We start from the raw sequence: 17,293 nt of genomic DNA on the forward strand, positions 1-17,293 counted from the left end.
ACTCACAATGCCAATGATTTCATTTCTCACAAGAAGATTCTCTACAACATGTAACTCATGACCAATAGCAACCTGATTATCCACAACCAAGTGCTTTGTAATTTCCATGTCAAACTCAACCAATTGATCATGAAAAAAAATATCCATCCCAACATTAACAAGGTTAGGAATATCCTCAGCAATAGGCTTAAGTTGCTCTATAGGTTTCACATTAGACTCCACAAACTAATCAACAAAACCAACTTTCACCTTGACCTTGACATGCCCTCTTCTCTCTCAGACAAGTCTTCTAACCGACCAAAAAACTCTCTTCCATATTGGTAGACTCCAACTCCATAAATCTCTATGAAACTCAACCATGCCTTCCTTAACTCGATCAATCTAACTAGCTTCCAATCAAGTAGACATCTATGAAATCTATTTTTCCACCACATCATGGAGATTTGCAATCACCTTAGGGTCAAATCCTCTCGGAAGCATCTTCCAAGATCTTCACAAATGCTCTACAAAAATTCCTTCCCACGCACCTTGTGACAAACCCAAATTGTCTACAAGTTAGATTGCAACCTACCACCTCGTTCAAACAACCAAGAACAAATCACAAGTCTAGGAACAAAGATCTGCAATACACATCACAAAAACTCTCTACAATCATGTTCCAACAAGATCAACCTTCTATCTTCACATCCATCGATCCATCTGCAAGTCCTCTACAAGTGTAGGTCATATCACAATCTACCACCCCATACCAAGAATCACAAACTAGGACTCCAAAGCAATAAATCCTCAACATAATCACCACCATATCAAGATCTTCTTAGATTAACTTCTCTCAACCCAAGGTCCTAGTGTAAACTGCCTTAACTTCAGCAATTTGTCTACATGCTCAAGAACAATTGTTCTCTGATAATCCCCACTCAAATCAAATGTTCACTCTTATACCACCTGATGTAGTGAAAGGTGGGAGAATCCCCAATGGAGATGTCCTAGCCCCCAACAAATAACCACACAATGGAATATAAATAATAACACAAAGATTTAGATCCAAAATAGTGCCAATTCTTAATATAGAATCATAAGATTTAAATCCAACATGCCTGATTATAAGGCCTTCTGGGTTATGGCCAAATACACAAGCAATTATAATATTAATTCTACAAGATCCCTCAAGATCCAACTTAATCCTAGCTGGCATAGATCTGTAACATAACAACAATCTGGTAGAAACCTCCAGCAAAATCTAAACTTGTGCTCGCAAGCCACCAAGTAACCTCGTTTCTAAGCCACAACCACTAGCGCTTCTCAAACTTCACTATCTCAGCTACTCCTCTACTAAGGATTTTTAATCCTCCAATAATCCACCTTCATCATTTTCTACATCAACCTAACCTCCTTATTTAGCTAGCTAAGCCACAAGTTGGCTAGTCAAGCATTTAATTGCATTATAGGTCCACCTTGGAAGAGTAAACCAAAACTATAGAAAATATGAAAAAAAATCAATTTCAAGTTATATTTAGGTCCACACATGACCCAATAACATGCCTCTAACTTAACAAGATCCCATTTCATCATAAAAAACTACGCAAGATGAAAAACTCCATGCTTCATGCAGAACTGGCTGAAAATTGATACCTAAGGAAAACGATGATATCTCCCAACTCTGGATGAATTAGGACTTGCGATTTTAATTGGAGGTAGTATTTTAGGTCCTCTTTAAGAACCTAAATGCAAAATGTATGATTCATTAAGGATCAATCACTACACAACCCACAACTAGCACGCAAAAAATATAAAATACAACTCTAGTTGCAAGGTAAAACAACTCTAACTTCAACACGATCCATCCAATCCTTATATGCTCTTAAGGAAAGTTTCCCTAATATGCCTTGAATGAATCCCCAACCAAAAAAATCATAAGTCCACCAAAATCCAAGCTTGATGCTCTTGCATCACATCTTCTTCTCTGTTGTGAATATGATGGTACCCTTTCTTCAGATCTATCTTTGTGAAATACACAGCTCCACTCATACAATCTATAATATAATCCATTCTTGGCAATGGAAATTTGTACTTGATTATGATTTTGTTGATAGCCCATGAATCTATGTACATCCTCCATTCTCCATTCTTCTTTGGTGCTAATACTATTGGTACAACACATAGACTTAGACTCTCTCAAATCACCCCCTTCTGCAACAACTCATAAACTTGTCTTTTCAACTTTTCACTTTCTTCTATTGTCATTCTGTGTGCTACCTTGTTTGGAAAATTAGCTCTTGGAATCAAATCAAATTGGTGACTGATCTTCCTCACTAGGGGTAATCCATTAGGTGTATTATCTGACACAATATCAAGAAACTCTCTTGACAAATCTACAACTTCTACAGGTACCTCCTCTACTTCTTCTTTACCATCTTTTGGGATTACAAAAAAACACATATGCTTATGATTCATACCTTTGAGAAACTCTTTCCCATAAAAAAACATATTTTGGCAACACTACACACCTTTTCTTCTTTCTCCTTCAACGACTTCAACTTATGTTTCATTTCATCCTTGGTCAGAGTGAAGGCATTTTCTCACCCATCATACACAACATGTTTGTCAAACTACCACAACCTACCCAATAACATATGACACATGGACATTGGTATGATATCGCAAAGCAACTAATCCTGGTAGCTTTGGATTTTGAACTCCAGTGAGCATTACTCACTAACCACGACCTTGTTTTCATCTTGCACCCAAGCAATATGGTATGGACACGAGTGTTTTCGCCTCTTCAACTTCCACTTTGTGACCATCATTTCTAATACCAGATTTTTAGTACTTCCACCATTAATGATCGCATCACAACACTTATCTTCACATCTGGAGCTTCTACAAAACAAGCTCCTTCTTTGATCAAGTTCATTCTCACCACTCAACATGATTCTTCTGTTAACTAGGACTTCTCCTCTTTTAGTATCTTCAAAATGTGATGATTTGACATCTTTATCAACATGTGCAACTCTTGCTTGACCTTCTGCTCTCCGATCTATCCTTCCTTGGTGCTGGGAACACTCAAGTTCTCTATGCCTTTCTTCACTATAGTGAAAACTTTCCCATGGAAGCCTCCTCTTCCAGATCCTTGTCTTCTTTCCCTCCTTCTTTGATCTTTATTGTTTTGATCATGGAAATGATTGGAATTGTTCCCCCTCTAGTTCTGACTGCTACTTCTTTCCTAATCCTTGTTCTTTTGATCATTTTGACCTCCATAAGGTCATCTACCAAATCTTCTACCGTGGCCTCTTCCACTATTTTTATTATCAAACTTTCTGCTCAACTTCTCCTCTATTCTTAGGGAAAAAATTTATGCCTCCTCAATACTAGTCATTTGAACCAAGCTCAACTCCTCTTAAATGCTTGGCCTTAACCCATTAAGATAATAGACAACTTTCTCCTTATCAGCTTCTGCATGGCTAGTTTTAATGAGAACTTAGTTGAATTCTTCAGTATACTCTTGTACATATCTTCTTGCTTTCTTAAACCCTTGCATTTTCTTTAGTAGATTCAACTCATAATCCACAAGAATGAATTATCTCTTCAATCTAGCTATCATCCAATCCCATCTAGTGATTTTGTCCTTTCCTCTTCTATTTCTCTCCAACTGAATCTCCTACCACTAGATCTTCTCACGTCCCTTCAGTTTTGCCTTCGCAAACTTGACCCTATCAGGATCCTCAATATCTTCATGCTCAAAGTATTCCTCCAATTCATTTATCCAATCAATTAGCTCCTCTGGGTTAAGATTTATTGAAAATTTGGGAACCTCAAACTTAGGTCTTTTTAAAATATTGGAGATGGCCTTAAAAAGCCTCTCTTCCTCTAGGTTTAGAACTACCTCTACTTCGGCATTTTCTTCTTCTTTATCCTCATCCTTTCTTTCATCTCTTATGGAAAGGTTTATTCCACTGCACATTTGTTCTTCCAATGCTTGCATCTATCTTTGGAGGGCTTTAAAACTCTCAAGTGTAGTATCGACAACTCTTCTACCATGCTCTCTTTGTGGAGGCATTTTCACACTTTTGTTGAAACCCTAGTGCAAACTGCCTCACAATCGGTGATCTATCTACATGCTCAACCCAAACCACGGTCTTAGTGTAACTGCCTCATAGTTGGTGATTTTTTTACACTCTCAAGAACTCCATCTCTAATACCACTTGATGAAGGGTGCTCCCCTTAATACCATAAACACATAACATAAACAAAGAAATAACAAAAAATTGTGAGAACAAAATATGAGCCTCTTATTATTGCCACAAATGCATAATTACAAAATTCAGAATTACAAAATTCAAAATTATAATATGCTAACCCACATGGGTGCATTCATTACAGAAATCTACAAGATGAAGCTGCAAACTATCACCTAGAGTTGTTTTAGACAATGTTCGGGGACTTCTTAAATAGACAATTTTATACTGCTTGAGAAGGTTCTAAACACTCAAACTTAATACCTAGGACCAACAAACCCTAACAATACATATGTAGTTGGCCAAATATATTTTTGACATTTATTTTGGAAGTTTTGGTCGACCGAACTTCAGAAGGCCATAACTCTTGAATTGTTGCTTTGATTGGCTATTATAACCACTTTTTGAAAATCTCAACTTCTGATCTATAGGCTTGGATTTGTGCAAATTGCTTATTCATCGATTTTTTAGGCCTCATCTAGGCATGTTTAGGCCTTCAATGGTGAGCTTGGAGTTTTTATACCAAAATTGCACACAAAAAATCTGCAATAAATCCATGAATACTCATGATATGACACTAAGCCTCAACTAGTGGACTTAAAAAATCCAAGATGAGCATCCACCTCTAAAATTAGGACTTTCCAAGCTTGTATGACTAACTTACTAAGTAGAAAGCTTCCATAGACAACAAATCTTCATTAAGACAACCCTTATTCAAATAACTTAAATAAAATATTTTTGGGTGATGCAAGATTTCTCTTACACCTAGGATGCTCCTGCATCAATATATAAGATTGACATCAGTAGCAAGTGAGGCATGTACCTTCTGAAATTTCTCTACTAAGTAGTCCCTTTCATCTTTAACTTTTTTTGCTTGTACAAGCAAGATAAAATTTGCATCAAAATCATTAAGCACTTTATCCAAATTATGAATACATCATTACCTTGGAATATCATATGCATAGATACTTCTTTGGTCACACTGCACAATGCTCTACTCAATGCTCATACTTTATTATTTGATTTCTTCGTAGATGTAGAAAATGTCACCATAGAGATATTCATCACATTATTCAAAATTTTCATCTTTATCTATGCTCACAATGACTTTGCTAAGGTCACTTTCCAAAAATCCTACTATCCCGAATTGAATAGGTGTTCTAGTGGTAGCTTTTATTTTTCTTGTTGTTAAGTTTGCACTTGCTATCATCTGATCCTTAACAAAAGTATATGTGACTTGTCATATTGGATGAGTATTGATTTGATTATCTAAACTACTAGTGATGATGTTTGAAGATTTTCCTTCATTAATCACTATTTTTCTTTCCTCTTCTACATTATATGTCCTTTCTTTCTCCTATCTCTTCTTTTTCTTTCTCCTCTTTTGCCTTCTCTTTCTCTTCATTTGCAATTATATCATTAATAGTCTCCTTATCTTCGAAGATGATTTCAATGACTTCTTCATTAGAAATGAAATTGCCTATGAAAGTGTCTTCATCTTTTGATAGGTCTAGCATATACACTAGTACATTCTAGCAAATATGTGACTATGTAACTAAAACTTTTAGTCACATGACTAAAACTGATCGCATTCCACTATTTCTTAATAGTTTACAAGTATAGGTGACTAAATAAGTGATAATGTGACTAAAATTCTTAGTCGCACTACTAAAACATTTAGTCACATGACTAAAACTGATCACATTCTAGTATTTCTTTACAATTTACAAGTATAGGTGACTAAATAAGTGACTGGATAATTAGTCACTAATAATCAGTCACATAAATACAAGTAACTAATACACTACCAAGTAAATGACTAAATAATTGGCTGGATACTTAGTCACTAATAATTAGTCTTTTGTACTTCCTCTAAGGTTTTTTTATTAATCGATTAGGTTAAATTTATTTCATTCCCTTAATGGTTAGGAGTTGTCATAAAAAATTTAAGTGTGACAATACATTTATATTATGCTTAATATAGAAGTATTATTTCTTCCATTTGAAAAATATTTTGATGAAAGTATTAGTTTCCCCTAATATCTATAGTAGAATGAATTGAATCCCTTTATACTTTCATAGATAATTGGAACATTTTGTGTTTCTTCTTCTGATTACATTGATGATTGTGAAAGGTTTTAAGTTGTTTGAATTTTTTTAGTACATTTCATCGTTAGAAAATGCAAATATTTGACATTGACCTTGTGATGGCATGAAACATGCCAAACAAGTGACATTAGAGGACAATAAATGCCAATGATTTTATTCTCTATAAGTCATGTAATTGAATTTATAGAGACATGCTTATATTTCATCACTATAACAAGATAGATCAGATTCTTGATGATAGATATAAGAGTATATGATTAGAAATAGATATGTAGGCAATGTGTTGTGATATAGAACCAAAATTATTCAATCTTGCATTTCCTTGTGTTTTTATTTTAATATATTATTGAATTCATGTATTTCATGGGTATTCATACCCATACCTCTGTAATATATATTAGGTACTATTACATGTACCCAAATATTAGGTACTGATTGGGAACTTAATGGAAAGCATCACATCTAAGGATCTTGATTAAGATTTATGTTTTTTTTTTCAATTTGTTTTTATATTAGCGTGTTGTTTATTAATCTTAATTTAATACATTATTAGTTTGAAATGTATAATATCCATAACAAAATTATTCTATTTAAACTTCATTAAACTTCCAATCGTAAAACCTCATTCTTTCCTTTATTATTTGTTTGAGATGCATTAAATTTTTATCAATGCCTTCTTCCACCAATATTGAAGGAGGTCTTCTCATTATTAGAACCTTTATTTTCTTCTATGACAATGATTTTCATGGCTAATTATGTATGAGATTCCATATGACTTTGTTTTTCTCTTGTAAATATTATAATATGACTAATTGATATTCAATTTCCATACATCTAGGTACTGAATCTAACCCCGTGGATTGTGATGTAGCGGGGTTGGGATTTAGAACAATTTCTTAGTAAAATGTGTTATTCTTCTTGTTTTCTTGGGATAATACCCACCTAAAGGGGTTCAAGAGGAAGTTAGTTTCCACCTTTAGGTCTCTCAAGGCCTTCAAACATTACAACTTTATTGATCGACTTATATTTCCCTAATTTTCTTACTATCTTTTATCATTTCTCTTAATAATCATGCCAAAGCTTGTGTCAACAATACCAAGTTCACCACAAGCCACTCTTTAACAAACAACCTCAATCCAAACAAAAGGGTTACTCTTCGCAATGTTAAGAGATTAACAATCCCTTCTAATTGATGTAGAGAATCATACAGACCAATAAATTTCTTAGGATCCTATTGATCCAATCACCATTTCATGATGTAAACAACATGTTAAAGGCTTTTCCACATAAGAACATCCCTCAAACAGGAAACCATTGAATCATTAATATATGATAAGTTCCTCAATCTGATCAAATGAGACATTCAATCTTTGACAAGTCCTTAAATGTTTTGTTTGATTGTAACCCATTTCTCACGAGAATGAATGTAACATCAATTAGCACTCATTATATCTCGGTGATTGTCACAGAGTCATTGATGAAACACCGAGAATTTTTGAAAGGTCAACCATCCCAAGACTACCCCAAATCCAAAAGTTAGTTCAAAATTTTAAGACATGTAAGACAAAATTAACATATTGTTTTAAAAACCTAAATTATTATTTTAATCATCTTAAATTTGAAATTAAAACTATTTTAATTTTCTTAAATTAAAAGTTAAAAATAAGGTGAATTTACCATCATCTTTAAAAACCTAAATTATTATTTTAATTGCCTTAAATTTAAAACTAAAACTATTTTACTTTTCTTAAACTAAAAGTTAAAGACAAGGTGAATTTACCATCTTCTAGGCATCACCTAAAATATATTAGTTAATCAAGTTATTAATTAATTGAAAGGTCAACCATCCCAAGACTACCTCAAATCCAAAAAATATTTCAAAATTTAAAAATGTTTACAACAAAATTAACATATTGTTTTAAAAACCTAAATTATTATTTTAATTGTCTTAAATTTGAAACTAAAACTATTTTATTTTCTTAAATTAAAAGTTAAAAATAATGTGAATTTACCATCATCTTTAAAAACCTAAATTATTATTCTAATTAGCTTGAATTTAAAATTAAAACTATTTTAATTTTCTAAACTAAAAGTTAATGACAGGGTGAATTTACCATCTTCTAGGCATCACATAAAATATATTAGTTAATCAAGGTGACTATGGCTGTAGCCGTGTGAACTCATTTGCGGGATGATCTTGTATCCCCCTACCCTTTTTTGTGAATTGTATTCTTAGTATATTTTTATTAATAAAAAAGGACTATTCATCAAAAAAAAAAAAGTAGAATAATTATATAATGCTTAATTAATTAATATCAATGATCGAAATAGAGTACCCATACGAGATATTAGGGTGTTATATACAACAAACAAATTTAATTTTAGTCTTTGATTAAGGGCAGAAGGTAGAGGATTGGTGGAAAAATTCACCTTCATTGGAGAAAAAATGAGGGTTAAAGAGATTTGCGATACGTTTCTAGAGATTTTTAATTCAATTACCGCCATTGCTTCTTTGGTTATTGAGCACAAGAAGATGCACAGGCATATCGAGTCAATTTAATTTGTGGCACACAAACATGCTTTTTCCCCATTCACTAGTAATATGTTTAGTCAGTTTGAATTGCATTCAAAACAAGAGTATTATACTCTACACCATGTAATACTCACAGTTATCTCAATTTTGCTTCCAGGCAGAATTCCAAGTCTGTTCATGAAAAATACAGTAGTCGTGAAAGCTCCTTTATTTTTCTTATTTGTGTGCACCAAGAATTCATGAAGGTGGATAAAAAAAAGTTTTTTTTCTTGATGCATATCTTAGGGTTTTAGAAACAATTTTAAACTTTTTAATTTTTATTGTATATCTTAGCACACGTCCTAGTTCTCTAAGAAAGATGCACTTTGCAAAGTTTTATCAAGGGGTCATTTTCATTATTGAATCAAATCCAATATCAAAAGTTATGAATTCTCCCTTAACTTATCATCAAATTCATCATCATCATATGTATTAAACCCATAAATCCTTTTGGACATCTTTTTTTCATCAGCGACATCCACAACTTGAACCATTTCCTCCATGTCAGTTTGATTTGCTAACTTATTTTCATCTGAAAATGAGCTTGTCACATGAGGAAGGACCATTACTTAGCATTATTTTTTATCATTTCCCCAAATGTTTTATTTCCACTTCTTACACAAGAATTCTACCTCTGATTGCCCTATCACAAATAAAAGTATACCATTTGGTGGCAACTTCTTGTGAATAGCTAAAACATTTTTGTAATCCTTTCCAAAATAATCTACTAGTTATGTCTTGACAGAGAAATGCACTATCATTGGGACCAGTCTTGTAGGCACTTATATAATAGGTGGTATTATAGGAAATAATTTGTTATTTAAAACAAAATCATCAAACCTCAACATTGAAGTCATTAAAACAAGTTTCAATGTTTTAACCAAGTTTTCAAGATTCGCTATTTGGAATTTTTCTGTTAGATATTTTATTCTATTGTTCCTTGTATAGATTCTCCAATAAGGATGGAACAAATAAGAGTATGATTTTGTATAGATTTCATATTTTGGTTTATGTTGCATCTTGGAAGCATTTTCCTTATCAAAACCTCAAAAATCTTCCTAGGAGGTCAAAGGTGGTCAAATAGCCAAAACATGGAAAACAACATGGATATAGGTAGAATATGTTTGGATAAGTCTCAAACATGCATTTTATATCCATATGTGGCAAGGAAGCCAAAAATTGTCATGAAGATGTCAACTTTGCAAAAAATTTAAAATTGCAATGTTGCAACTTTTTGCAACTTGGTTAACTTTCACATAAAAGTTATCTCTGCCCTTCTAAAAGTTGGAATGATCACTAAAACATATATAATCCTTTTCAAAAGGTAGTTGTATGGGTTGGAAGCAAGTTATTGCACAAGATTGAATGCCAAAGCTGAGTTTTTGACAAATTTCATGCTATTTGTAACCTTCAATCATGTGAACAGTCATTAGTTCTACAATTTCTTTGTAAATAGGGGTTAGTAATACCTGTTATCTTTGTTTTACATAGGTTTTGATTGCATTTTATTGAGTCTCATATATATTTTATTGAAAGTCATTGAATGCTGTCAGTTTTCCTTCATAACTGGGTGGTTTTTACAAAATGTAGTCTATCTCTATTTCTGACAGCTAAAAATTGATGAAACCTTGGGGAAAAGAAGTAAAGTCCTTGTACTTTACAATGCAAAAGGTTGGAGCTAAAAATATTCAGTTTGTGAATTTTACCAGCAAGCCCTAGGTAGGTTGATAGTGAATCCAACTACAAATGAATGACAAAATAAGCCTAGTAAATGCATAGGAAGGAAGATTGCACGACATGGTTTCTTTTGGAGATGAAAGAGAAATGAATGGAGGCCCATACACAGCAAATAGGTATTTCCACCAATCAGTTGAAGAAAGTTAGAAGTCCATTTAGAGCACACAACCAAGAAAAGCCACAAAACCCTTAGAAACCCTCATTTTTGGGAAATGCATTGTACATGCAGTATCAAAGGTCCAAACTACCAAAATCCTTTGCAAAGTCCAAATGGGTATCCTAAATGGTTATTTGTCTTGTAGGTTGTTAAGAAAGTTTGCCAGATAATGGTCAAAAACCTAAATAGGAGGGCTAATTGCAAAAAGGGCTACAAAGAAGTATACCGCTAGTTTGGAAAGCGATTGGCAAAAGGAGTTTGGAATTGTTTTGTTTGATCATTCTAGGCCCAAATAAGTTAGTCAAGAGCATGAACATCTCCTACAATGCTAGATAAGAACAAGTACAAGACTTGGCAAAACAAAACTTAACAACCATGTTTACAAAAGCAGTCAATTTTGGTTTTATCAAACCCTCACATCAAAGCATGAAAGAAGTATGCTAAATAGGATTTTCTCATGACCAATAGTGTCCAATAGACCTAACAAGAAGCTTGATATAGTGTTTGCAAAGTTCCATTGAGTTCACATCATCGAGTAGAAGGGTTTTCCCACGGTATCTCTTGTCTTATGTGTTCTACGATTATTTATTCTTTATTAATATGTATTTTGGTACAAAACTTAACAATATTATTATCCTTATAACAAGATTACAATCTCAAAATTTGAGGACTTTAACAGTCTTACAGAATGAGTAAATACGAATAATGGCCAAATAAAAAGTACAATCAATTTTGTTTTCAGTCTTCCATCCATGGCCTATCATCAATATTTTTGGGCTTCAATTTTCTTAACTTCTCTACATTCACTAGTTTTTGTTCTAGCAGTGGATGTGAGAAATATGATAATTGATGAATATGCCAATTACATCAACCCCCCTACACTACATAATTGTAAGGTCAAGCATTACATTTTTTCTGCAATGGAACTTATTTTGTTTCGAGTAATCAATTGATCCTTATTAAACATCATCTCATCTTACTATTAATATCAATTTTCCTAGTATTGATGTCTCATTTAAGATCTATAAATGAGTACTTCTATCATATGTATTGTAATGACTTCCATAAAAGCACAATTATACTAGAGTTGTAATATAAATTGGAATTTCTGTACCCTTAGAAAATGACAAAAATTGGTAGTAACAGAAGAAATACTTCTCGTAATCAAAATTTATTGATATTGAGAGATGCTTTGTTGACTTTATCTCTCAAATTTTACAAGGACATGGTAAGAATCATAAATTTTGGAATGACTTCCATAAAAGCACAATTATACTAGAGTTTTAATATAAATTGGAATTTATGTACCCTTAGAAAATGACAAAAACTAGTAGTAACGGAAGAAATACTTCTCATAATCAAAATTTATTGATATTGAGAGATGCTTTGTTGACTTTATCTTTCAAATTTTACAAGGACATGGTAAGAATCATAAATTTTGTAGAAAAAACCTATAAATTGTATATCTTCTTAAAAAATTTCAACAAGTGCCTTGTTGAATAAACTTAGTCCTCAAAAGTTTGTGGAGTGGCTACTTTAAAGTTTTGACCCAATGGAAATAGCTTAATTTATTTGCTTGCATTCAAATTTATTATGATTAGATTCTAGTGATGCAATTGGTCTTAAGATTTAACTTCTGATAAGATTTTAGTGATGGAATTTACCTTGATATTTTGCTTCTTGTGAGGTTTTACTGATGGAATTTATGTTCATATTTTTCTCCTGATTAAATTTTGATTGAAATTACAGGAGTCTTCAAATCAGTTAGATGTCAATGTTAATTAGATATTATCAATTGTTGAGATTATAGAGTTGAAGAGTCATCTATCAATGGTCTTACTCTTAACTAGAAGAATTTTTCTTAGATATTATCAATTGTTGAGATTATAAAGTTGAAGAGTCATCTATCAATGGTCTTACTCTTAACTAGAAGAATTTTTCTAACACTATCAATATGAATTTGTTTCACTCAATAGAGAAGAAGTCTGCTGCATACTCAATTTGAATGCTAAAAAAAAAAAAAAAAAATTTTGATGAATGATTCACAAAGTTTTTTATACAACCATTTTATGCAATCAAGAAAATTATGGTTGGAGAGTTCTTTTCATAATAGAAAATATTAATAGAATATAAAATTCTTGAGGTTGAGACTAATATTATGTCTATAGTTATATTTAACATGTAGAATTCAAATATCAAATATCAAAAACTCTGCATAATCAGTAATTGATGTACTAGTGTATATGAACTGGCAGATGATGTGGGTGTAGAATCAATAGAACTATCATATTGCATTATATTCATTGGAGTGATATTTTGGACATAACCAAACTTTGAGATATTAGATACTAAATCGCCATTAATAGTAGACATATTGGGATTACTTAATCTTTGGGACCCTTTAGTAATTGAACCCCAATCTTCTAAATTCCATGAGCTACTAGATTTCCCCCTTGGACCTGAGACCACACCCTTTGTCTTAAGGGAGTAGATATGAACCCCATTCATTCCTACTAATGATGTTGAACTAATATCTAGAATAGAAGGATTTAGTTCATTAAGAGTTGCAACATGTTTATCTTTAATTTGTCTATGAAACTCCTTATTCATCAGTATATTCAAGTTTTCTTTGCCTGTTCAAATTACTAAAATCAAGCCCTGATTAGTGAAGCCACCATTAATACATGCAAACTAATTACATACCTAAGGATTTATTTTACAAACATGTACATGGAATTTTTTTGTAGATTGAACCATTGCACAACTAACAAAACTCTAAAATATTTGTGGGAGGGTTGAATTAGTTAAGAGCATTGATACATATATTAATGGAATAATGGTTTGTGTATTTTTTTCTCATTTCTACCTTATGAAGTGCAGGATGGAAGACATATTTAGCTTCTTGAGAGAGATTTGACTAAATTTTAAGGGAGCTCTTACAACCAGGTGGTTACTTGAAACTTGTTGAGCTTTGGTCTCAAAGGTTTAGTTTTTGGATCTATTATTTTATAGAGCTTGTGATTTCTTTGTATGTTTTAGCTTGGTAGCAAGTTTTTGTATATGAAAGAGGATCACTTTTTAACCTTTTTAGCATTTGACTTCATTTCTATGGTGTTGGTATTGGCCAAATAAGTAGAAGGAAGGCCAAATAACATAGGCATAGAGATGACAAAGCAACTTGTCACAGTGGGTGCCCCTATTAAGTTTATTGTTGAGAAAAAGTGTGGCATATACCATGGTGAAAGTGAAGTTGGTAATCTTTAGACCAGATGATGTGGTTGAGAGTGGAGGCATCATAAACATGATGGGAACATATCAAATTTCATTGTTAGCTAATAGCATGAACAAACCTATCTAAATGGTAGCTAAGACTTATAAGGTATGATCTAGTCAACCTTTACTTTCATTGGCACTATGGCTAGTGAGAAAATTATATAGTTTAAGCTTCACGTGGCCTCTTCTAGTTTGAGTATGATATATGGCTATAACTATTTATGGCACATATTTTTCTAGAAGTTCAATAACCATTTAGATAAGTGTATTAAATTGAAGAAAGTATTGTGAACTTGTGGGTCTATAAAGAGGTTTTCGCTCTTTTGTTAAAACATTGACCTATTGAATGCTTGTTGTGAGTTATAGAAGATCGGTTCTTTCAAATGGCCTAGGTTCACATTGTTTCATGCATTAATACATGAAAAACTTTAGGGAAATCATTGATGACCAATAGATTTTTGTCATCGTCATATTGACAAGACAACCAACCTGTCATGGGTGTCATGTATTATTTTAATGGGCCCTTCAAAAAACTTCTTGAATGCCTCACTCGAGACGAGGAGTTTTGGAGTAGGGTAGGATGGGGTTTGGATAGGGCATGGCCCTACCCACTATGGATGTATGTTTTTCAATGTACCCTATTGTGTCTCACTCCCTAGCTTATATTCTATTAGAATAAACTATGATGGGGGAAGTTTTTGAAACCCTAGGTAACTTTATTTAATACAAATATAAATATCTTGAATTTGATGTATTTTGAAAGATGAAGACAAACAATTTTTTTTCATGTTTTTATTTCAATTTAGTTTAAATTTCAAAGAATAGATTTTTTATGGCTTCCAACAATAATTTCATTACCGATACATCTCACAAACTCAATGAAAATGATTCTAAAGAATTTGAAGTTCCTTTTGTTGTACCCACAATTGAAATCAAGGCTTAGTTGTTTTCAAGCATTTTTAGAAGATTTTCTATGTCTTGAATTGATGTTTTGAAATATGATGAGAAGTAAAGAGATAAAATTTCCAATACTTTAGGATCCTACAGATGTAACAAACATGTCATCATATTTTTAAAAACTATTAACTTCCCAAGAAATATCCTTTCCTAGGATCTAATCATAAAACAAATAATCAGTGAAGGTCTCCATTCAAGCATCAATTCCTCACTTAGTTTCTTCAATTAGTTAGATTCATATCCTCACTAAATCTCTTCAACTAGTTAGACACATATCCTCACTCAATCTCTTTAACTAGATAGAGGCATATTCCATTATCATAGTCACAATAGTCAATCCATTAAGAACAAGGCACTAGGTGTTGGAAATATAGATGAAATAACTGAGAGGGGGGGGTGAATCAATTACCACAAAAACAAATCCATAGATCCCTTTGATGTCTTAAATAACTAGTTACTGTTGTCACTCGGTAGCTACACAGAAAAATGGTGTAACTCGGTAGATGAACTGTGTCTTAACTTATTACTATTCTTAAGCATTCACAATTATTAATATGCATACAAAAAAAAATAACATGAACACAAGAGACACCAGATTTAATATGGAAACCCAATATGGGAAAACCACCAAGTAACTAGCTACCAATTTTCACACTTTTGAAGTGAGCCCTATTAAGAGCCAACCTTGTTAAAGGTTACAAAACACACTATTAGGTGTGACCTTGTTAGAGGATATACTCACCTTGCTAGGAGTGGCCTTACTAGAGGACTTTAGAACAATTTAGTAGGACTGTCCACCTTGTTAGAGGATTTATAAAATGGCTACTAAATCAACTCTGTTAAGAGATTTACAAATCACTACTACAATGATGAAAAAGTAACGATGAAGTGACCTGAATGAAATGCAACTGAACTTTGCTATTACAGATCTCTGTTCTACTTCAATAGATCCTCACTGATTGAATACACCTTTGCTACTCCTTAAGGATATCTGATCTTTCATCAAAATTCACTCACTCTACCTCTTTACATAATCAATTCACTTGAATGCTTGCTCATTCATACACCCATCCATACTTTATAATTCACAAGTTGACCTTTTATTTATACCTTACAAATTGTCAAGTCGGCTCAATTTACAAGTTACATTTACCAATAAATAATACATTAGTCAGCTATAGCCATTACATGAAATAATTAAACTTCATTTTCCAAAATAATGAAATCTTTCATTGGCCGACCCTTCTTAGTAAACACTACTCCAGAAATGATTTTCAATGTTAACCAAGTGGAGCTCGGTAAACACTACAGACTCTGCAAAATCCTTTAGAGACCGAGTGAACTTGATAAGAATTGATTTTCCTTCGCTGACCTTGTGAGTTTAGTAGAAATTGACTTTCCTTTGTTAACCTTGGGAGCTCAGTTAACACTAACTTCTTTCACAGAATCCTTTGATGCTTGAGTGAGCTCAGTAGAAACTGTCTTCACATTGTAGTATTCAAAAATGCTCAATAGACTCTATAACTCACTTTTCTGACCATCTGAGCTCGATAGACTCTATCTTTTGGTTTGTTGACCAACTGAGCTCAGTGGACTCTATTTTATAACTGATATGACATTTGTGTAACATCAAAGACAACACACAATTGATCAATTGTATCCAACAATCTCCCTCTTTGGCATTGATGGCAACACAACATGTCATAGCAAAATGAAATTTGAAAACAAGTCTTTTTTTGACAGAATGTTTCTCCCTCTTAGATTTCATTCCACAAACTTAATCTCCCTTTGTGAAGGAATTACATAACTTCTTTTTAAACATCAAACTCTTCGCAAACAAATTCAAATTTCAAAAAGATATGACAATATACTCTCTCCCTCTTTGACAACACATGCCAAAGACAACACAAACCAAATGAAGAACAATGTACCTTATGTACTAATTCATATGCAATGTTTCCATGATTATTCTGCATCAACTAAAAGATCTTCAACTTGATACCTGTTGATGCATCACTAAAAATTTATTTTAGTGAGCTTCAGATAGGGGAATGACCCCTAACTTACCTCTTAGATACAAGAATGCATCCTTAGGTAAAGGCTTGGTGAATATGTCAACAATTTGTTCCTTTGTATGGACATATTCCAATCTAATCTCCTTATCCTACACCAATTCTCTAAAAAAGTGATACTTTATTGCAATGTGCTTGGTTTTTGAGTGCATCACTAGATTTTTAGATATGATAATTGCAC

At 32.7% G+C, this 17,293-nt stretch overlaps 1 long non-coding RNA gene across 2 annotated transcripts in view; it reads left to right on the top strand.

Moving 5' to 3' along the window:
- Positions 1-14,375, top strand: part of LOC149568364 (uncharacterized) — a 39,464-nt gene extending 25,089 nt beyond the window's left edge. The window contains exons 3-4 of one of the 2 annotated variants that reach the window (XR_016362541.1): positions 13,691-13,756; positions 13,947-14,375. This is a non-coding gene — a long non-coding RNA (uncharacterized LOC149568364). Of the gene's footprint in view, positions 1-13,690 lie in introns of both variants that reach the window. The other variant, XR_016362540.1, reaches the window with a different exon arrangement.
- The last annotated feature ends 2,918 nt before the right edge of the window (positions 14,376-17,293 follow it).

This window comes from Cupressus sempervirens, chromosome 3 (genome assembly GCF_028749045.1).
Source record: "Cupressus sempervirens isolate cs-2001-9-10 chromosome 3, ASM2874904v1, whole genome shotgun sequence".
NCBI classification, from domain to species: Eukaryota; Viridiplantae; Streptophyta; class Pinopsida; order Cupressales; family Cupressaceae; genus Cupressus; species Cupressus sempervirens.